Source organism: Ranitomeya imitator, chromosome 1, assembly GCF_032444005.1.
Source record: "Ranitomeya imitator isolate aRanImi1 chromosome 1, aRanImi1.pri, whole genome shotgun sequence".
NCBI lineage: Eukaryota > Metazoa > Chordata > Amphibia > Anura > Dendrobatidae > Ranitomeya > Ranitomeya imitator.
This window is the reverse complement of record NC_091282.1, coordinates 1,105,856,252-1,105,879,137: the sequence shown is the minus strand read 5'-3', so window position 1 is coordinate 1,105,879,137 and position 22,886 is coordinate 1,105,856,252. Positions and strand designations below refer to the sequence as shown.

The 22,886-nt window shown below is 46.2% G+C and overlaps 1 protein-coding gene across 17 annotated transcripts in view; it reads left to right on the top strand.

Moving 5' to 3' along the window:
* Positions 1-22,886, top strand: part of SORBS2 (sorbin and SH3 domain containing 2) — a 433,609-nt gene that overhangs the window by 204,655 nt on the left and 206,068 nt on the right. For 3 of the 17 annotated variants that reach the window (XM_069744349.1, XM_069744345.1, XM_069744343.1), the window contains exon 1: positions 7,283-7,412. The exons of 12 other annotated variants lie outside the window; for them this stretch is intronic. The gene's annotated coding sequence lies outside the window, so the exon portion shown is untranslated. Of the gene's footprint in view, positions 1-7,213; positions 7,413-22,886 lie in introns of those variants that run through there. 2 more of the 17 variants (XM_069744351.1, XM_069744354.1) reach the window with 2 other exon arrangements.

Sequence of the window (22,886 nt, the reverse complement as noted above, 5' to 3'; positions counted from 1 at the left end):
ACCTCACATGTGGGGGTAAACAACTGTTTGGGCACGCGGCAGGGCTCAGAAGGGAAGGAGTGCCATTTGACTTTTTGAATGAAAAATTAGCTCCAATCGTTAGCGGTCACCATGTCGCGTTTGGAGAGCCCCTGTGTGCCTACACATTGGAGATCCCCCATATGTGACCCCATTTTGGAAACTAGACCTCCCATGGAACTAATATAGATGTGCGGTGACCACTTTAAACCCCCAAGTGCTTCATAGAAGTTCATAACGCAGAGCCATGAAAATAATCATTTTTCTTTCCTCAAAAATTATTTTTTAGCCTGCAATTTTTTATTTTCACAAGGGTAACAGGAGAAATTGGACCCCAATAGTTGTTGCCCAGTTTGTCCTGAGTACGCTGATGCCCCATATGTGGGGGGGAACCACTGTTTGGGCACACGTCAGGGCTCAGAAGGGAAGTAGTGACTTTTGAAATGCAGACTTTGATGGAATGGTCTGTGGGCGTCACGTTGCGTTTGCAGAGCCCCTGATGTGCCTAAACAGCAGAAACCCCCCAAAAGTGACCCCATTTTGCAAACTAGACCCCCCAAGGAACTTATCTAGATGTGTGGTGAGCACTTTCAACCCCAAAGTGCTTCACAGAAGTTTATAACGCAGAGCCGTGAAAATAAAAAACAATTTTTCTTTCCTCAAAAATGACGTTTTAGCAAGCCATTTTTTATTTTCGCAAGGGTAACAGGAGAAATTGGACCCCAATAGTTGTTGCCCAGTTTGTCCTGAGTACGCTAATACCCCATATGTGGAGGTAAACCACTGTTTGGGCGCACGTCGGGGCTCGGAAGGGAGGGAGCACCATTTGACTTTTTGAACACAAGATTGGCTGGAATCAATGGTGGCGCCATGTCGCGTTTGGAGACCCCTGATGTGCCTAAACAGTGGAAACCCCTCAATTCTACCTCCAACACTAACCCCAATACACCCCCTAACCCTTATCCCAACTGTAGCCATAACCCTAATCACAACCCTAATCCCAACACACCCCTAACCACAACCCTAACCCCAACACACCCGTATACCTAATCCCAACCCTAACCCTAATCCTAACCCTAATCCCAACCCTAACCACAACTTTAACCCCAACACACCCCTAACCCTATCCATAACCCTAACCACAAGCCTAATCTTAACCCCATTTCCAACCCTAGCCCTAATTCCAACCCTAACCCTAAGGCTATGTGCCCACGTTGTGGATTCGTGTGAGATTTTTCCGCACGATTTTTGAAAAATCCGCAGGTAAAAGGCACTGCGTTTTACCTGCGGATTTACAGCAGATTTCCAGTGTTTTTTTTGTGCAGATTTCACCTGTGGATTCCTATTGAGGAACAGGTGTAAAACGCTGCGGAATCTGCACAAAATTGACATGCTGCGGAAAATACAACGCAGCGTTTCCGCACAGTATTTTCCGCACCATGGGCACAGCGGATTTGGTTTTCCATAGGTTTACATGGTACTGTAAACCTGATGGAAAACTGCTACAAATTTGCAGCGGTTAATCCGCTGCGGATCTGCGGCCAATCCATTGCGTGTGCACATACCCTAACCCTAGCCTTAACCCTAACCCTAGTTCTAACCCTAACCCTAGTGGAAAAAAATATATATACAGTGGGGCAAAAAAGTATTTAGTCAGTCAGCAATAGTGCAAGTTCCACCACTTAAAAAGATGAGAGGCGTCTGTAATTTACATCATAGGTAGACCTCAACTATGGGAGACAAACTGAGAAAAAAAAATCCAGAAAATCACATTGTCTGTTTTTTTAACATTTTATTTGCATATTATGGTGGAAAATAAGTATTTGGTCAGAAACAAAATTTCATCTCAATACTTTGTAATATATCCTTTGTTGGCAATGACAGAGGTCAAACGTTTTCTGTAAGTCTTCACAAGGTTGCCATACACTGTTGTTGGTATGTTGGCCAATTCCTCCATGCAGATCTCCTCTAGAGCAGTGATGTTTTTGGCTTTTCGCTTGGCAACATGGACTTTCAACTCCCTCCAAAGGTTTTCTATAGGGTTGAGATCTGGAGACTGGCTAGGCCACTCCAGGACCTTGAAATGCTTCTTACGAAGCCACTCCTTCGTTGCCCTGGCAGTGTGCTTTGGATCATTGTCATGTTGAAAGACCCAGCCACGTTTCATCTTCAATGCCCTTGCTGATGGAAGGAGGTTTGCACTCAAAATCTCACGATACATGGCCCCATTCATTCTTTCGTGTACCCGGATCAGTTGTCCTGGCCCCTTTGCAGAGAAACAGCCCCAAAGCATGATGTTTCCACCACCATGCTTTACAGTAGGTATGGTGTTTGATGGATGCAACTCAGTATTCTTTTTCCTCCAAACACGACAAGTTGTGTTTCTACCAAACAGTTCCAGTTTGGTTTCATCAGACCATAGGACATTCTCCCAAAACTCCTCTCCATCATCCAAATGCTCTCTAGCAAACTTCAGACGGGCCCGGACATGTACTGGCTTAAGCAGTGGGACACGTCTGGCACTGCAGGATCTGAGTCAATGGTGGCGTAGTGTGTTACTTATGGTAGGCCTTGTTACATTGGTCCCAGCTCTCTTCAGTTCATTCACTAGGTCCCCCCGCGTTGTTCTGGGATTTTTGCTCACCGTTCTTGTGATCATTCTGAACCCACGGGGTGGGATTTTGCGTGGAGCCCCAGATCGAGGGAGATTATCAGTGGTCTTGTATGTCTTCCATTTTCTAATTATTGCTCCCACTGTTGATTTCTTCACTCCAAGCTGGTTGGCTATTGCAGATTCAGTCTTTCCAGCCTGGTGCAGGGCTACAATTTTGTTTCTGGTGTCCTTTGACAGCTCTTTGGTCTTCACCATAGTGGAGTTTGGAGTCAGACTGTTTGAGGGTGTGCACAGGTGTCTTTTTATACTGATAACAAGTTTAAACAGGTGCCATTACTACAGATAATGAGTGGAGGAAAGAGGAGACTCTTAAAGAAGAAGTTACAGGTCTGTGAGAGCCAGAAATCTTGATTGTTTGTTTCTGACCAAATACTTATTTTCCACCATAATATGCAAATATAATGTTAAAAAAACAGACAATGGTTTTTTCTGGATTTTTTGTTCTCAGTTTGTCTCCCATAGTTGAGGTCTACCTATGATGTAAATTACAGACGCCTCTCATCTTTTTAATTGGTGGAACTTGCACTATTGCTGACTGACTAAATACTTTTTTGCCCCACTGTATATTTTCTTTTTTATTATTGTCCCTACCTATGGGGGTGATAAAGGAGGGGGTCATTTACTATTTTTTTTATTTTGATCACTGTGATAGGTTATATCACAGTGATCAAAATTATACCTGGAACGAATCTGCTGGCCGGCAGATTCGGCGGGTGCACTGCGCATGCGCCCGCCATTTTGGAAGATGGCGGCACCCATGGAGAAGACGGACAGACACCGGGAGGCTCGGTAAGTATGAGGGGGGGGAGATAGGAGCATGGGGCGGATCGGAGGACGGGGGCTGGCATCGGAGCACGGGGGGAGCGGGCAGGAGGACGGGGGAGCAGACAGGATGACGGAGGGGAGCGGAGCACAGGACAGAGGTCTGTGGAGGAGATCGGTGGCGGTGGGGGGGCACATCAGGGTTTCCAGCCATGGCCGATGATATTGCAGCATCGGCCATGGCTGGATTGTAATATGTAACCAGTTTTTATAGGTAAAATATTACAAATCGCTTTGATTGGCTGTTGAAAGTGAAACTGCCAATCAGAGCGATCGTAGCCACGGGGGGGGGGGGGGGTGAAGCCAAACCCCCTGGACTGAAATACCACTCCCCCTGTCCCTGCAGATCTGCAGGGACGCGATCCCTCTATGACGCCACATAGGCGTCACGGGTCGGATTGGCACCGACTTTCATGACGCCTGCGTGGCGTCAAAGGTCGGGAAGGGGTTAAAGTTGACTCAACCTGTGTCCTTGTGTGCACCACATTGAGCATGGAGAACAGAAAGAAGACCAAAGAACTGTCTGAGGACTTGAGAAACCAAATTGTGAGGAAGCATCAGCAATCTCAAGGCTACAAGTCCATCTCCAAAGACCTGAATGTTGCTGTGTCTACCGTGCACAGTGTCATCAAGAAGTTTAAAGCCCATGGCACTGTGGTTAACCTCCCTAGATGTGGACGGAAAAGAAAAATTGACAAGAGATTTCAACGCAAGATTGTGCGGATGTTGGATAAAGAACCTCGACTAACATCCAAACAAGTTCACGCTGCCCTGCAGTCCGAGGGTACAACAGTGTCAACCCGAACTATCAGTCGGTGTCTGAATGAAAAGGGACTGTATGGTAGGAGACCCAGCAAGACCCCACTTCTTCCCCCGAGACATAAAAAAGCCAGGCTGGAGTTTGCCAAAACTTACCTGAAAAAGCCTAAAACGTTTTGGAAGAATGTTCTCTGGTCAGATGAGACAAAAGTAGAGCTTTTTGGGCAAAGGCATCAACATAGAGTTTACAGGAGAAAAAAAGAGGCATTCAAAGAAAAGAACACGGTCCCTACAGTCAAACATGGCAGAGGTTACCTGATGTTTTGGGGTTGCTTTGCTGCCTCCGGCACTGGACTGCTTGACCATGTGCATGGCATATGAAGTCTGAAGACTACCAACAACTTTTGCAGCATAATGTAGGGCCCAGTGTGAGAAAGCTGGGTCTCCCTCAGAGGTCATGGGTCTTCTAGCAGGACAATGACCCAAAACACACTTCAAAAAGCACTAGAAAATGGTTTGAGAGAAAGCACTGGTGACTTCTAAGGTGGCCAGCAATGAGTCCAGACCTGAATCCCATAGAACACCTGTGGAGTGATCTAAAAATGGCATTTTGGAGAAGGCACCCTTCAAATATCAGGGACCTGGAGCAGTTTGCCAAAGAAGAATGGTCTAAAATTCCAGCAGAGCATTGTAAGAAGCTCATTGATGGTTACCGGAAGCGGTTGGTCGCAGTTATTTTGGCTAAAGGTTGTGCAACCAAGCATTAGGCTGAGGGTGCCAATACTTTTGTCTGGCTCATTTTTGGAGTTTTGTGTGAAATGATCAATGTTTTGCTTTTAGCTTCATTCTCTTTTGTGTTTTTTTCATTTAAGACAAATGAAGATAATACCAAATAATTTGTGTTTGCCATCATTTTCAGGAAGAAACTGAGTATTATCTGACAGAATTGCAGGGGTGTCAATACATTTGGCCATGACTGTATGTGAACAGAGCCATATGATGCAAAACTATTGTAGCTATACTTCCCCTATAAGTTTAGCTTTTAGTAACCTATGAGCAGTTAGTCTGTCTACCCATACATATGTTATTTACAGTTTTTTGTAGAAGACTTCACTTCCAGAGACTGTATTACAAGAGCGTTAAACCCCCCTTTCAGATATAGACCAACGTTGGCCAACTCCCACCCAATCCCAGCTATCGACAGCTTTGGCCAATAATCTAATATGTATGGTGTCACTAGACAGATGATTGACATGGGGAAGTAAGGATCCAGCATGTCAAATTTCGGACTGCCAAAGCTTTTCTTCTACCTGAGGTGAGCTGCTGCCAGTCATCTCTCATAGGGAACACGAGTGCTTGGCGGAGATAGTGTTCCTGTGTATGGAAGTGACAGCTGTGATATCTTGTGGCCAAACGATTGACCAAACAATGAAGAGGCTTTATGCTGATACTTCAAAGAAAAGCTCATTCATAAGATGCAATTAATAGAAAACCGAGGGTTCTTGCCTCCTACACACTGGATCAAGTAAGAATTCTTAATTTTTTCAAACTTATTGGATTTTAGACGCAACAGATTATGACTTTTTTGATAGCATCCATCATGGATGTCAGCCAAACGGTGGTTTGGTCAATCGCTCTACCATCAGCAATTTCTCACAACTTCCTCTGCACAGTAACACTCCTTGATTAAACTTGCTGAGAAGCTCCTCCGACAGAGGCTTATCTCCAGGATAACAGAATGATCAGCTGTCTGAAATTGGGAAGCCCCCATACACATTAGACATTCGGCTGACGTTAGGCTAATGAGTATCTGGGGGCCTTATAATGGCACATGGTATGTTTGGAGTTCTGTTACAAATTACATATTATAGGAGCTTTAAATCACAAAACAATTTGTGTATATTTATACCATTGCTTTTTTTGCAGACAAACCAAAACTAAGCATTACTACAAACCTAACCAAAAAAGAGAAATAAAGCAATATACGTAAGGGCAAGGTGCTGGTAAAAACTGAATGCAGTTGTGCCTCAGATGCTTGCTTTTCTGAAGGGAAACAGCAATGGCGCTGTATGTAGCCTTAGGGCTCGTTAAGACAAGCATGTTATACAGACGTGTGCTGTCCTTGCCCACCACGGAGCGCACAGTGTGAGCACATGTGCCCATTATAGCCAGTGTACCAGTGCACATGGCCGATTTTTCACACAAACCAACAGCCTGCGTGGAAAAAAATCTGTGTGCACTATTGTAGCCTAATTTATAGACCAATCTAGTGTTTGTACTGTAAATGGCAGGCAGCTCCTTCACTCATCCGCCATGCAGACGACCACACATTGCTGCACACGGAGCCAGATGCTTCCACAATCTGCAGACATGACTGACTGCAGACTTGTTAATCCTCACATCTCACGCACTGCATGCTGTTAGAATTCTCCGGTGTTAGTGCCAGGAACGTTCGTCATGTGACCATAATTAGGCAATATACTCTCGGTCACAATCGAACTAGATGGGCCTCATGGGACTGGAAACATTCTAGTCGGCTTATGACCAGGAGTCTGCATATCACACATTTGTGGTCCTTGCTTTACTACATTTTTCTGCTGGATTTTCTAGTAATACATGCATACATACTTAGAGGTTTACCCCCGCTGATCAGCTGTCATGCGCTGCCAAGTACTTCCAGCAAGCGGCCACCAAACACTGATAATAGCTGATCGGCGGGGGTGCTGAGTGTCGGACCCTGACCCACCAAACATTGATGACCTATCCAAAGGACAGGGCATCAATGTACTGGACAACCTCTTTAAATACTAAAAATTCAGTGAAGAAATGGATTGGGAAAAATTCTAAAATAAAAGTGCTCCTATCCAGACCGGCAGCACATAGCTTTCTGCAGTGAACCTTCGTTAAAACACAAACAATGAATACTTTTTCTACACCTACGCCTTCTTCCTGCTCTCAGCTGAAGGAAGCTCGCCGCTCCAATCTGACAGCAGTGATTTTGAGCTTCGGCCAATATGAGAACAATGTATGTGGCACTCGACTTGCTTTCAGCCACATCAGACTGTACACAGTACAGAACCAGTCTTCTATTTAGGGTGAAGCAGCGGTCAGTAACCTTCACACCCAAGATGCTGAAAACGTGAGTCTTCTGCGCAACCAGTGTTGTTTTTTTCCCCTTTTGTATAATTAAGGACTAGTTTTTCTATGCTGTATATTTGTCCTCCCTTCTGGATAACTAAAACACATTACACTTTTAAGCATTTCTTTAATTTGATCCATTTTCCTATTGCTCCATTAGTCTTATTTATCACTGGTGTTCTTCCGGTAGCAGGTTACTACCTTTGCAGCAGTTTTGCATTGATGTAATTTTTCTTTAGGATGCTTTTCTGCTTTACTTAGTTTGACTTTTGCATTATGACATTTTAATTGTCAAAAATATTTTTTTTTTACTAATTATCATGGTTATGTTTTTATTCTAACTGGGAACAGATGTATTGAGTTTGTATGTTAATATTCTCTTTATCACGATTCCATCTGCGTAGTTCAGTTTTTGCTCAAAGTAACGCTTAATCGTATCTTCAGCTATTGCTGTTAAAGTAAGAATATCTCATTTCTAGACGCCCAATGATCGGGAATAAGAGAGGGAGCCATTGAAGGAGGAGAGAGCAGAGAATGAGGATTTCTGTGAAGATGGTGTCTATCTATAGCATAATAATTGATTCACAGATTGGTATATTACTGGAATAATATTTTCTATCCGAATACCTTATGTCAGATGTGGCGATCTGTGATTACTGGGGACTGGGTGTCCTAACTCCAGTTAATAATGTAAAGACTCCGATAATAGGTTTTATATTTTAATAGAAGTTGTAATTATTATTTTTAGACCTCTAAGCTCCATTAGTTTAATCACAAAATGTAATTTTATAAATACTTGTCATTCATTCTCACTTTTTTCCAAAATGAACACGTCAATCTTTTCAGAAAGGAATAGTATTATAATTCCCATTTCCTTTATCGAATGAAAAAAAAAGCGATGCTCATGATTATACCGGTAACAGACTGCAAGTCTTCATTCTAAGATGTCAGTCATTTCAAGGCGTTTATGATGTAGCCATTTGTTGCCAGTCGAAGTGTCACAAAATTTGTGTGGGTTTCCTTCCGGTTCTCCGGTTTCCTCCCATACTTCAAAGACCTACTGAAAGGGAATCTAGATTGTGAGCCCCAATGGGGACAGTGGGAACTATCACTATTACATAAGGTAAGCATTATCACTATGTCTGTACTATATACAGTAAGTCCTCAAACAACCTATTATACTGTGATCTTAATCCCTGCTTCACTGCAGAGAATGGCACCCTAAAATAAACGGCAAAAGCCCTGTGTGATAGTTATTTGTTACTGACATTTTCTGACTGGGGGAATACTGATAATTACTTATGTTTAGTGATAGAAGAGTACGATATCACATTGATCGGGCTGCATTGCGGTAAATGAGAAATCTTTTGTTATCTAAAATGGTTCTTTATTGGGCCAACATGTTGCATCTTTTCTCAAGGTAAAAATTATATATATATTTTTTTTACCTCCATGAAGGCACCAAAACGTGTTGGAACAATAAAGAACCAATATGGAACACAAAAGACTAGTGATGAGAGAATATACGCGTAACTCGAGATTTCCCGAGCACGCTCGGGGGTCCTCCGAGTATTTTTTAGTGCTTGGAGATTTAGTTTTCCTTGCAGCAGCTGAATGATTTACATCTATTAGACAGCTTGATTACATGTGGGGATTCCCTAGCAACCAGGCAACCCCCACATTTACTTATGCTGGCTAACAGATGTAAATCATTCAGCTGCGGCGCTGAAAACTAAATCTCCGAGCACTAAAAAATACTCGGAGGTCACCCGAGCATGCTCGGAAAATCTCGAGTAATGAGTATATTCGCTCATCACTACAAAAGGCTTCTCATTTACCCCAATGCAACATGATATTGTTGTCTTCTATCATTATTCATCTGGAAGAAGTTTTTCTCGACCAGCCACCGGGCTAGAGCAACAGCAGGTACACACATCGACTGGTGTTGTGCCTTTACACAACACCGCCACTTGAGTGCATACTCCAACATTTCACTGTCCTTACCAGGCGACACTGCTCTGTGTTTCGTCCCCCAGTTTGTTCTTCATGTATGTTTAGTGAGCTCTGATGGTTTCCCAAGTCCCTTCCTGTTATGTTGACTTTGTGATCCTCCATTGTAAGGAACCTATATATGTACTATTATGATATTACTAGATGGTGGCCTGATTCTAGCGCATCGGGTATTCTAGAATATGCATGCCCACGTAGTATATTGCACAGCCCACGTAGTATATTGCACAGCCCACGTAGTATATTGCCCAGCCACGTAGTATATTGCCCAGTCACATAGTATATTGCATAGCCCACGTAGTATATTGCCCAGCCACGTAGTATATTGTCCAGTCACGTAGAATATTTCATAGCCCACGTAGTATATTGCCCAGCCACGTAGGTATATTGCCCAACCATGTAGTATATTGTCCAGTCACGTACTATATTGCACAGCCCACATAGTATATTGCCCAGTCACGTAGTATATTGCCCAGTCACGTAGTATATTGCCCAGTCACGTAGTATATTGCCCAGTCATGTAGTATATTGCCCAGCCCACATAGTATATTGCACAGCCCGCGTATTATTATAGCCATATGGCCATCATATCCCTGTTAAACAAAAAAAATTAAAATAAAAAATAGTTATATACTCACCCTCCGTTGGCCCCTGAATCCAGGAAGCGTTTACCGACGCTCCTCGCGCGCTCTGGTCTCAAGAGTGCATTGCGGTCTCGCGAGATGATGACGTAGCGGTCTTGCGAGACCGCTATGTCATCATCTCACAAGATCGCAATGCATGGACTGGTCACCGGAGCGTTGCGAGGAGCGGGAAAGGCGCCGGAAGGTGAGTATATGATGATTTTATATTTTTTTTATTATTTTTAACATTAAATCTTTTTACTATTGATGCTGCATAGACAGCATCAATAGTAAAACAGTTGGTCACACAGGGTTAATAGCAGCATTAATGCAGTGCGTTACACCGCGGCATAACGTGGTCCATTAGCGCTGCCATTAACCCTGTGTGAGCGCTGACTGGAGGGGAGTATAGAGCGGGCACTCACTGCGGGGAGGAAGGAGCGGCCATGTTGCCACCGGACTGCGCCCGTCGCTGATTGGTCGTGGGCGTTTTGCCACGACCAATCATCGACTTGGATTTCCATGACAGACAGAGGCCGCGACCAATGAATATCCGTGACAGAAAGACAGACAGAAAGACAGACGGAAGTGACCCTTGGACAATTATATAGTAGATCCCGGTCTTTTTTACTCCTTTGTCCGGTTGGACCATTATTAATTGGTCCCTTTTTAAGGCAGATCTAATAAATACTATGATTTTAAGAGCTGGATTATTCAGGGAATTTTTTGATTACTCTGGATACTTCCATTAACTAATTCTAGCTATCGTGATCTCTACATGAAAACAGGTGAAGACATGACCGACTTGAAGTTTCTCCTCTGCAAATTCCAAAAGAACAGCAAAGCTATCTTTGCTCTTTAGTTGGGAGTCCAGACCTAAAGCTTTCACAGTTCTGCGATGAATGTTTTTAGAATCTTCATTCAAAAAATCCTTCTACTTTACTTGATGATCTGCCTCTGAAATAGAAGTATCCGGAAGTGTAAATGTAATTTTGTCACTTATGATTTTGTTGATTTCATTTGCATAGGACATCAAGTGACAAAATGAAAAAAAAAAATCACTTCACAACACTAGCGATGTGACTTTTCAAACATCCCACGCACATGCGGCATCCTTTGTTTGGTTGTGACGGATAGTCACAATTCTTCTAATCCCTTTAATCATCTCTAGTACCAGCTCATGTAACTATATTAATCCCACATAAAAGATACTGCAAAAGATTTCCTTGGAAACCAGATCAACAAGTTTTTGTGTAATCAATCACGATTTGTACCTCTTACTAGCAGCGGTAGGGAAGCTAATGATGGCAGTCTTACTCATCATGTTGTGATTGAGCTGTCAATGTAGCTTCACACCTCCAGAACATGCCCCTCACAAAGCTTGCTACATTTCAGCCTCCTTGGCTCTTAGGTTCACAAATAGTTGCTTCAGTTTCTAGTTCCCTCTAGCCTGCAGCGCTGTATATTTAGGTCACAATAATGCTTAGATGTCGGCTTGTTTTTAGTGTTCTACTAAACTTAGAAGGCTGTCCACGCCACTTGTCAAAATTAGGACAGCGGATGACTGTTCACAAGATTTGTCCCTGCAAGTTTAGTCTACAAATGTGTGTTCTTATCAATAGATTCTATAACCTAGCGATTTACAATATTCATTGTCAGGGTATATTAGGTCTAAAATGCAACTAGATCATAAAGATACAAAAGGACTTGACAAGCACTAAATAAGTGGACTTGTAAGAAAGTATATCTATCCTGTGTTTATCTGCAAAGCCAATGTAATGTTTTTAAAACAACAAAGACCAGGTCATAAATGTCTGATCGATCGGTGTCCGACACTCATCATCCCCACCGATCAGCTGTTCTTGATGTTGGCCCCCTGCTGGGACTGCTGGATTGTGGAGATGCTCCATCTTCTGATAGTGGCAGCAGCAGGGTACTTTACATCCGCCTCCTATTGATATGAATAGGAGGCTGATGTGTAGTACCGTCACGGCCACTATCGGGAAACTGATCAGGTTCTCAATCCAATAGTTCCGCCCACCACCTGCCTTTCCCAAAAACTGCTGTTGATCAGCGGGGATGCTGGGTACTGGAAACCACCAATCAGACATTGATAATCTATCTTAAGGATAGGTCATCAATGAAAAAGTAGTGGACAACCTCTTTAATATGAACATATGCCATGGTTCAGTTCTGCAATGTTTGAGAGAACACATGGCTTAATAAATAGTACTGGCCTTGGATGAAAACTCTAGGCGCAGAAAGACGTCTGCTGGGTGGCTTCCTCTGGCTTCTCCCCATCCAGTTCAGTTTCAATGATGTTGAAATTAAGAATACCACTCTGTAATAATAGAGCTGTTATTCTGACTCCACATCTAGGCTGCAAGTGTGGGGCTCATTAGACACTGTTTCTAATGATGTCTGTATTAACCAGTACTCACACAAAGTCATTTCATCAGATAGCTTGACTTGAATGCAGAGACATGTATGAATATTTCAGAAGAAGGTTTATTTTCAGGCTGAATTCTTGAATTATACACAGTAGTATCTTCCACAGTTGCAGTAGATAAAAACACAATTCTGAACTAGAAATATACAGAGATCATCATCATCAGACGAAGATGGCTGACAAATCCTGACATAGGAGGGAGAAGGGAGGGGTTCCTTATATTAGTGCTGGACCACAGGGAGAGAGACAGGACAAACTTCTAAAATGGCAAATCTGTTTGCTCGGCAGTATAATACCAACAATACAATACTGTATGATTCCCAAGTTGTGGGACATGACAGCTGTCTTGATTTCTAGTTGTGGTGCTGGCAGCTTATATAGGTGACAGGCTACCTTTTAAAGAGGTTAACATTTTGTGCAAACAGTGCATATAAACCCTTCACTTTTTTTGGACCTGCAGCCCTGAGCACTTTAGGCTTCTTTCACATTTCCGTCGGTACTCTGCCGTCGCCAAGTGCCGGCGCGAAGTACCGACGGAAGTCTGTGAATTTGTGAGTGACATGAGCAGCGGACACAGTGTTTCAACGTGTCCGCTACCCATTGTAAAGTCCCATGGAGGAGGGGGTGGAGTTCCGTCCGCGCATGCGCAGTAAAAAATGCAGGACACAACGTACGAAAAAACGTTCCCTTGAATGTTTTTTCGATACGACGGCCCACCGTATACCGACGCATCCAGTGCACGACGTATGGAAAGTGTCCATACGTCGTGATGCGTCGGTAATACAAGTCTATGTGAAAAAAACGCATCCTGCGGGTCACTTTGCAGGATGCATTTTTTCCACAGAACGACGCATTGTGACGGTCTGCAAAAGACGGAAATGTGAAAGTAGCCTTATCCAGTGATCATACACTTCTTTTTATACTGCTATTACTGTGTCACTGTATAATTTTTCAGCTTTTGACAATACTGACACGCTCCTTTATTGCCCGGAGCAACGCTGTCAACATTTCATTCCATGACATTTATCACAGTACTGCTGTCTTTATTGGATGGTGCACTTTTTTATTCCACTTATGACGCTTCTTTTTTCACATGAGCCTTCTTTACTACTTCTGAACAATTGATGGGTTAATTATCTTTTACATAATGATATGCTTTTGTGTAGGTGTTGTGGGAAAACAAAATTGTAATCCCGCTATCAAAGAGATTAGTGTAAAGACTAATCAGACAGTGGATTTAACTTTTTCCTGTCTTTTCTTTAATAGCTTTTCAACATGTTGGTGTACAAATTCTAATGTTAATGTAACAATCCTCATTGGGTCATTAATATTGAGACTTTTGTTACGTGACTTAGCCAGCTTACAGGAATCACTTCCAGTTTTGATTTCTCATAGTTCGGCATTACAGTATACATCGAACAATTGGGAATACACAGATCCCTGACAGATTACTTTATTTAGGCTGTATTGTGTGTGTTGGTCTGGTAACAGAAAGTTATTTCATAATGACAAAGCATAATTTGCAATATTAAAGCTTGTATTCAGTGATTATTTTAGATTTGTTTTCCTTTTGTGGCTCTCCTTTCCAAACATAACATTGGCCCATGTGCACTGTTTTGCCGGATCTTTTTAGGCTTTGATTGTATCACTTGTTAGTTCACCGATAAAGTTGCCCATTTACAATAAATAAATGAATATGTTGTAGCCTGTTATATACAGCTGACTGGTTGGTATCAGGGTCCACACAACGCACTCTACACCCTCAAACGTAAGTTGATTCCTTCTTCTCATTTGGTTTGAGCAATCATTAAGGGTCGGTAACTGTATAAAGCCATCAAGACTTGCTGAAAGGCAACAGAAATAGGTTGTATATATTGTCTATGTAATAGAAGTACCATGCGTTATTTCCTGATCTCAGAAATTGTTGTCAGTATCCATTAACCAAAATAAACGCACCCACCTCTGAATGAGTCTCACATGGACCTCGTGGAACTAAGTGTTTCTTGGTTTTATGATACTTATAATGTACCTGTAGTGTACTGTATATCTTATACTTTGACAGGTGTTGTTGTAACTCGATAATGAATGTTATTAATCTTACTTGTCATTGGTCTTTATGATATAGCATGTTGCTCTATTTCTATATGTCTAACTACTCTATCAAAATGTCCTTATCAGTAATCATAATGTGCAGTCCTATGGGGTTCATGCAGTTGGATCGCCCCCAGACACAGGGCCACAGGTTACTTGGTACCGGTCCTTTCTATCTCAGTTCTGGGTTGTCACGGTGGCTGGACCCAGTCCGTGACCCTGCTAAGGGGCGTCCAATAAAGAGTGATGGGGCGTAGTGCGAGGAATAACGAGGACACAGGGTTCAGTTTCTTTACCTTTTACTGAAGGTTTCAGGATCCTCAATCCAGGGCACTGTCAACGGGGCAGTCTGAGACCGGCCGGTCCGAAGGCACATCCAGAGTTCCCTTTGCAGGTGGAAATCAGTGTCTACCCACTAGCGTCTGTGTGTTGCAGTGCTTCCCTGCTGAGCATTCAGGATAGTCCTCACAACTTCTGCTCTCGTTCTTTCTAGATCTTTCTCTTCTCCGTCCCCCAGGTATGTTATGGCTAGGACGCACCTTTAGGACAGGTAGGCCTGGAGTTATTCTGGAACCCTAGTGTCGCCCCTCTCCCACGATTGCCTCCTATGTCCTTCTTAGGTGTTGTATGGTAGACAGCCAACCTGTAATTAACTGTCCTGCCGCGGTTTGAAGTAATGCGTGGAGACTGTTACTTCTTCGGTGCTCCGGCCACCGACTATGTGCCTCAGTAAGATGTTGCCGTTCTCGGGGCACGACTCCTACTGGATCTCCTTTATGCTGATCTCGTTTCTCACTGTTCCACAATATCCTTCCTTTCTTGTCTTTCTTAGGATACCGCCGCAAGGTAGTGCAGGCGCGGTTCCGTAACAATCTGTCCTTTCGCTAAGTACCTGCCAGATTTCCCAGTTCTGACAGGTCCTCCCTGGACCTCTCCCAGGCTTCGTTCTGCCCAACTTCCTGTCCGACCCCTAGTTTTACCAATGTGAGAAGTGGCCCAGTAAATAAGCCTTTTGCTCCCCCTAGTGGCCGGAGTGTGAAGTGTAGTGTGTGCTTGGTGATACCTGGTCAGTAGAACTCCTTTAGTGCCATCAGACGTACCATCACTCCCCTTAGTGGCAGAGCGACGTTACTGCAACGACCAGATCTCTGGGGCGCTGCACTCCCCTTCCCCCCGGTTAAATCCAGTACTCCCGGACTGGGAAAAGAAGAACAACAATACATGTTAATAGAAAACACACAAAAATTCTTATATATATACTATGAACAAATAAACATAACAGTGCTTTCCGTTATGGAAGGTAAGGACGCTTGAACGTTGCAAAAGATTGGTCATGCACAGTCCATGACTCCCAGTTCTGTAGGTGTAACCATAGAATAGCAGGGACACTGGGTAAACAAAGGAGCCCCTGTGAAAGTTTTGTAGTGATTCACTGTCCATCACACCATTGTCCATTTTTAACCTATAACACAAATATTAACACAATGATTTTCAACCAAATAACAACTATTGTTAATATCGCCAAGGTCTATAACAAAGTGGAGTCTGATTCTTGGTGCTACGCGTGGACCTCCGCAGCGCAGGGGTTGCTACTGGCCTGACAAGACCCGCTACGCTTGCTATCGCTAGTGTAGTGCACTGTCTTCTAGCTACACTTCTAGTGATTCTGGGCAGCACTGGCATACTTGCGTCCTCAGAGCTACCGCTATTAGTGGTGGGCATGGCAGATTCACCGATGACAGAGGGAGGACCCGCTGGTTCGACCATTGGCATCGCATCTTCTGGTGGGGTCGGCTGCGCTGGTGGGTCCAGCTGCCCTGGCACCACATTTAGTTCTGGCGGTCTCGGTTGACGGAACGTTAGGACAGGTACCACAATGGCCTGAATTATTTGAGTCCAGGACTGGGGAAAATCGCCAAGAACAGTGTGTATCATCTTCTCTTCTTCCACGGGCGGAGAAATCCTGGGACCTGTTTCCCCATCTTTCAGCTTATCCAGGCATATTTTCAGGTGGTCTCTGGATATGGCCGCTGAGGTCTCTCCTCCATCCTTACTGATGAGACAGACCTTTGTATTGTCGAAGTCGGAGGGGAGAATGGTATACGGTTCCACTTCCCATTGATCATCAAGCTTGTGTAGTCTCCTCTTTCTTTTGAGTACTTGCTCACCAGGTGCCAATGGAGCCGCGGGAGCATGCTGGTTGTAGTCCCTCTCTTGCTTCTGTTTGGCCTGAGCGAGACTCTTTTCCACACATTCCTGTACTTTGCGGTACCTCTGCTGCCTCTCGGTATCCCAATCTGCATCTGGTGATATGTCTTCGGGGGTCAGAACCCCCATGTCCAGATCGACGGGTAACTTGCTAGACCTTCCTCGCATCAGGTACGCTGGGGTGCAGTTGGTGGAATTCACCGGGATGTGGTTGTACATGTCCACCAAGTCTGGTAACTTTGTAGGCCACAAGTTCCGCTCCTCTACAGGTAAGGTTTTCAGTAAGTCGATCACCACTTGGTTCATCTTCTCACACATCCCGTTGGTCTGTGGATGGTACGGCGTGGTTCTGATCTTCTTACACCCGTACAAATTGCAGAACTCCTGGAACACCTCCACCTCAAATGCCGGCCCTTGATCAGTCAACACCTTCTCTGGGTACCCATGTGTACAATTCTGTTGTCTAACTCCCTCCTGTGGTCGTGAATGGTACTTCGGCGAGTTCTGTCCGTGGGCTCCCTCTGGTGGCTGTGAGTGGAGCTGCTGCTTCTGAGGTTCCTTACACATGTGACGTGGTTTATCCTTTGGTTGGCTGCTCTATTTAACTCCACTCAGATCGTTACTCCATGCCAGCTGTCAATGTTCCTGCATTGGTTCAGTTCGCTCTTGGATCTTTCTGGTGACCTGTCTACTCCAGCAGAAGCTAAGTTCCTGCTTGTTATTATTTGTTCATTGTTTCCTTGTCCAGCTGCATATTATGATTTTGCCTTGCTAGCTGGAAGCTCTGGGATGCACACTCTGCGTGGTCTTTTGTAGTTTTTTGTGCTGACCGCAAAGATACCTTTCCTATCCTCTGTCTGTTTAGTAAGTCTGGCCTCCCTTTGCTGAAACCTGTTTCATTTCTGCGTTTGTGACTTTCATCTTTACTCACAGTCAATATATGTGGGGGGCTGCCTTTTCCTTTGGGGAATTTCTCTGAGGCAAGGTAGGCTTTATTTTCTATCTCTAGGGCTAGCTAGCTCTTAGGCTGTGAAGAGGCGTCTAGGGAGAGTCAGGAACGCTCCACGGCTATTTCTAGTTGTGTGATAGGATTAGGGGTTGCGGTCAGCAGAGCTCCCACATCCCAGAGCTTGTCCTGTGTGAGTTTAACTATCAGGTCGTGCCGGGTGCTCCTAACCACTAGGTCCATAACACCCATGGGGTCGACAGAAGTACTGCTGGAAGGTTTTGGCAGCCGTCCTAGCTGTCAGATCTTTGACTGGTATGACTACCAGGAATCGGGAATAGTGGTCCACAATGGTGAGAGCGTAGATATACCCTGACCGGCTAGGTGTTAGCTTTACGTGATCCAGCGCGACCAACTCGAGCGGCCGTTTGGTGATGATGGGCTGCAAGGGAGCCCGTTGGCTGTCACGATCCTTCCGGCATAGGCTACAGGGGCCACACTCTCGACACCACTTCTCGATGGCCTTCTTCATGCCGACCCAGTAGAACCTCCCACGGAGTAGCCTCTCCAGCTTCCTCCATCCGAAGTGTCCTGCCCCATCGTGGTACGCTCCCAGGACCATGGGCACATCTTGTCTGGGGACCACAATCTGCCACACTAATTCATGGGTGCGAGGGTCGATGTTCCTTCGGCACAGCTTGCCATCGTGAAGAAACAGCTTGCCCCTCTCCTTCCACAACTGTAATGTCTCCGGTGGATCATCCGGGCCAGGATGCAAACCTGCCTGTGTCAGGAGCTCCTTCACCTGACGGACCGCAGGGTCACCATCCTGGTTCTCTGTCCACCCGTGGTGGGGCAGGGGATTCAACGGGGCGCCCTGTTTGTTTCTGCGCCTGTTCTCCACCTGATGGGAACACTGAGTTGACTTGGGACGATGGAAAGCAGGCAGCTCCACCTCTTCAAATGCTTCTGGGTCTTCCTCCATTTCGGGTAAGTGAGGCATTCGGGACAGTGCATCGGCATTCGCATTCTTGTGCCCCGCCCGGTACTTGATGGTGAAGTCATAGTTGGACAACCGGGCCATCCACCGCTGCTCCAAGGCGCCGAGTTTCGCTGTGTCCAAGTGCGTAAGTGGATTATTATCCGTGAAGATGGTGAATTTCGCTGAGGCCAGGTAATGCTTGAACCTCTCCGTCACGGCCCAAACGACTGCGAGGAACTCCAGCTTAAAGGAACTGTAGTTGTCTGGGTTCCTTTCAGTGGGGCGAAGCTTCCTGCTAGCATAAGCGATTACTCGTTCCTTGCCCTTCTGGACCTGGGACAGCACCGCTCCCAGCCCCACGTTGCTGGCGTCTGCGTACAATACAAATGGTTGGTCGTATTCCGGGTAGGCTTGTACTTCCTCTCCCGTTAATGCCGATTTTAAGCAAGTAAACGATCCTTCCAGTCCGTCGTTCCAATCCAATGGGGTATTCTTAACCTTGGGTTTCTTGGGCTGGCCCACCAACAGGTCTTGCAACGGTGCGGCCTTCTTGGTGAAGTCCTTGATAAACCTCCGGTAGTAACCCACCAACCCGAGGAACTGCCGGACCTCATGAATGTTACTGGGCTGCGGCCAGTCCCTGATCACCGTGACCTTGTCGGGGTCTGGGGCCACTCCTTCGGCACTCACCACATGGCCCAGGTACTGTACTTTGGGTTTGAGCAGATGGCATTTGGACGGTTTCACCTTTAGGCCAAAGTTGGACAGCGCTTCAAAGACCTCGGCCAGGTGCTTCAGATGGTCTTCATAGGTCTTAGAGAAGACAATGACATCGTCCGGATACAGCAGCACGGTCTCAAAGTTCTTGTGTCCCAAACAGCACTCCATCATCCTCTGGAACGTCCCCGGGGCGTTGCACAATCCGAAGGGCATGTAGTTGAACTCGCAAAGACCCATCGGCATCGTGAAGGCTGTCTTTTCTTTGTCTGCCTCTGCCACGGGAACCTGCCAATACCCACTGGTGAGATCTAAAGTAGAGAAGTAATTAGCAGACTTTAACGCAGCCAAGGACTCCTCTATCCTAGGCAGGGGGTATGCGTCCTTATGTGTAATGCGGTTTAATTGCCTATAATCGACACACATCCTCATGGTGCCATCTTTCTTTCTAACGAGGACTAATGGAGTTGCCCAGGGGCTACAGCTGTCTCTCACTACCCCAGCCTCCTTCATCTCTCGCAACATGTCCTTGGCACACTGATAATGAGCTGGGGGTACAGGACGGTATCTTTCTTTTACGGGTGGGTGATCTCCTGTGGGGATGTGATGTTGAATCCCTTTTACCCGCCCGAAATCAAGGGGGTGTTTGCTAAATACCCGCTCATACTCGTGAACCACCCTGTAGGCCCCCTGTATCTGGTGAGATGGAGTAGCATCAGTGCCCACATGTAATTCTTGGCACCAATCTTTTGATTGCTCTGCAGAGCCGTTGTCCTCCGCCGACTTGGACGGAGCCAAGGGCCCGGGTGCCTGTATCACACTATTATTAACAGTAAACAGCTTGGCAAGTGTGACATATTTAGTTAGGTGGACTTCCTCCTCCCCGCAGTTAAGAACACGTACCGGCACCCTCCCCTTGCGGACATCAACCACCCCTCTGGCTGTGAGGAGGGTAGGCCTATTCTCCGAATACACAGGTTCTACCAGGGCCTGATAGTCTTTACTCCCGAGACCTATGGCTGCCCGACACCATATTAACATTTCACTCCTTGGGGGTATTGCAATGGGGTTCGAATCACTCACTGTGACCCGGCCAATTTCACCACCAGTCAGCTCCGCATTAGGGCTCTGATTTCTTTCTGTAAGGCACGTTGTTCACTGTGACCAGCTGTCTCTGCTACTTGCTGCAACAAAACAATAACTTCTGCAAGACAATTTTCTATGACATTAGTACCGATGGTCATAATGGGGTTACGTTCACGCCGGTCAATATCAACAATGACAATTCCTTGGGCCTCCAATTCTACCCATTCCACCTTAATAGTGACCTCTTTATATCCCATTTGCGGCAGTGGCTGACCATTGCTAGCTATTATGGTGAAATCATCATCAGGGGCACGGGTGATGTCAGTGTCCTCCCAATAACGCCTATAAAGAATGTAGGGCATAGTTGTCACCTGGGAACCGGTGTCCAGCAAAGCATTCATGGGGATACCGTCGATCACGATGGGGAGAACAGGACGCCCCCCGACGTATTTGTCTCTCCAATTTTTCAGGCCTGAGCGTTCTACTCCTGGGGGTTGGCCCTTGGCCCCAGGGGTTGCTCGTTTAACGGACAGTACCTTGCAAGATGTCCCACCTGATGGCAGCGGCGGCAGATAGGTCGTCCATCCTGATGAAAATGATCATCGTCTCTGCCTCTGGTCGATGGAACCCTCCTTGGTCGTTGCCAGGGGACATCCTCCGGTCTGGAAGCCAGCTGGATCTTCTCCTTGGGGGCCTCCTGTAGGGACTGGACGGTCCGGGCTAGGGCAGCAACGCTCCTGGTCAGTTCCTGTACCTGGAGGCGCAGTCCTGCAGGGGAGTCGTTGTCCAGGATCTAGGCATCGGCCTCGGCGGAGACAGGTGCGTCCGGCGCCACCTCCTGGTGGTATATGAGGGCTTGCCGCCTGGGAAGTGTGGCACGGCTGGGCTGCTGCTCCAGTAGCGCCTGGATAGCTTTATCTTTGAATTGTGCGAAAGTCAGATCTGGATTCTGCATGGCCAGGAAGTGTAGCTGGGTCCTTTGGTTACTGCACAGGAGCCCTTCGATGAACCGCTCTTTCAGAAGTTTATCTTCATCTTGCATGCTGCTTGGGTCACTTTGCTTGATGGCCCGCAGCGCCTCCTGCAGATTAAGGGCATAGTCCCGTAAGCTATCCTGCGGCCGCTGCTTGCACCCATAGAACGTCAATTTAATTTCCGTAGCTGTGCGGGTGTCAAAGGTGGCTTTAAGCTTGTCAAATAATTGTTGCGCAGTTTTCTTGTCCGCAGCGGGCCAGGACTTTACTTCCCTCAATGCCGCTCCAAAGAGTTGGCCGATTATCATATGAACCTTTTGAGGCTCCGTCAAGGGATAAAACTCGAGTAGGCTACAAATCCCTTCTTTAAAGTCAGTTAACGTATGAGCTTCTCCAAAGTATCGCGGGAGCCAGGCGGCCCCTGGTAGGTACGGCATAGAGAAGGGCATTATGGCTGCTGTAGCGGCGGCACTATCTGGCTGGTTGGTGGGAGCGGTAAGCCCCGCGGCCTCTAGCGGTGATACCGGGTTTGTGGCTGCACTTACCGCGGAATCCGGAAGTGCTCCCGAGTCTGCAGCTGTGGCCGCCGCCTCCACTCCTCCGGGGTCCGACATGGCCGTTCCTCCCCCTTGCTAATCGGTCAGGGTTCTCCTTCCGGGGTCGGCGCCTCACCAAGTCTTCCGCTCCGCGCGCTTTTCCAGCCGGCTCCACCCACGAAGCTATGGCTCCTCCCTTCGCGCTCCACACGGCGCGGCAATGGCGGATTTTTGGCGGCAAATAGCGGTACACAGTCTTTGCAATAAGTCACAGTTCAATCACAGTTCCAAGGCACACATGACCTGATTCCTCAGGTTTAAGTAGATCCTGTTCGTGACGCCAATTTGGATCGCCCCCAGACACAGGGCCACAGGTTACTTGGTACCGGTCCTTTCTGTCTCAGTTCTGGGGTTGTCACGGTGGCTGGACCCGGTCCGTGACCCTGCTAAGGGGCGTCCAATAAAGAGTGATGGGGCGTAGTGCGAGGAATAACGAGGACACAGGGTTCAGTTTCTTTACCTTTTACTGAAGGTTTCAGGATCCTCAATCCAGGGCACTGTCAACGGGGCAGTCTGAGACCGGCCGGTCCGAAGGCACATCCAGAGTTCCCTTTGCAGGTGGAAATCGGTGTCTACCCACTAGCGCCTGTGTGTTGCAGTGCTTCCCTGCTGAGCATTCAGGATAGTCCTCACAACTTCTGCTCTCGTTCTTTCTAGATCTTTCTCTTCTCCGTCCCCCAGGTATGTTATGGCTAGGACGCACCTTTATGACAAGTAGGCCTGGAGTTATTCTGGAACCCTAGTGTCGCCCGTCTCCCACGATTGCCTCCTATGTCCTTCTTAGGTGTTGTAT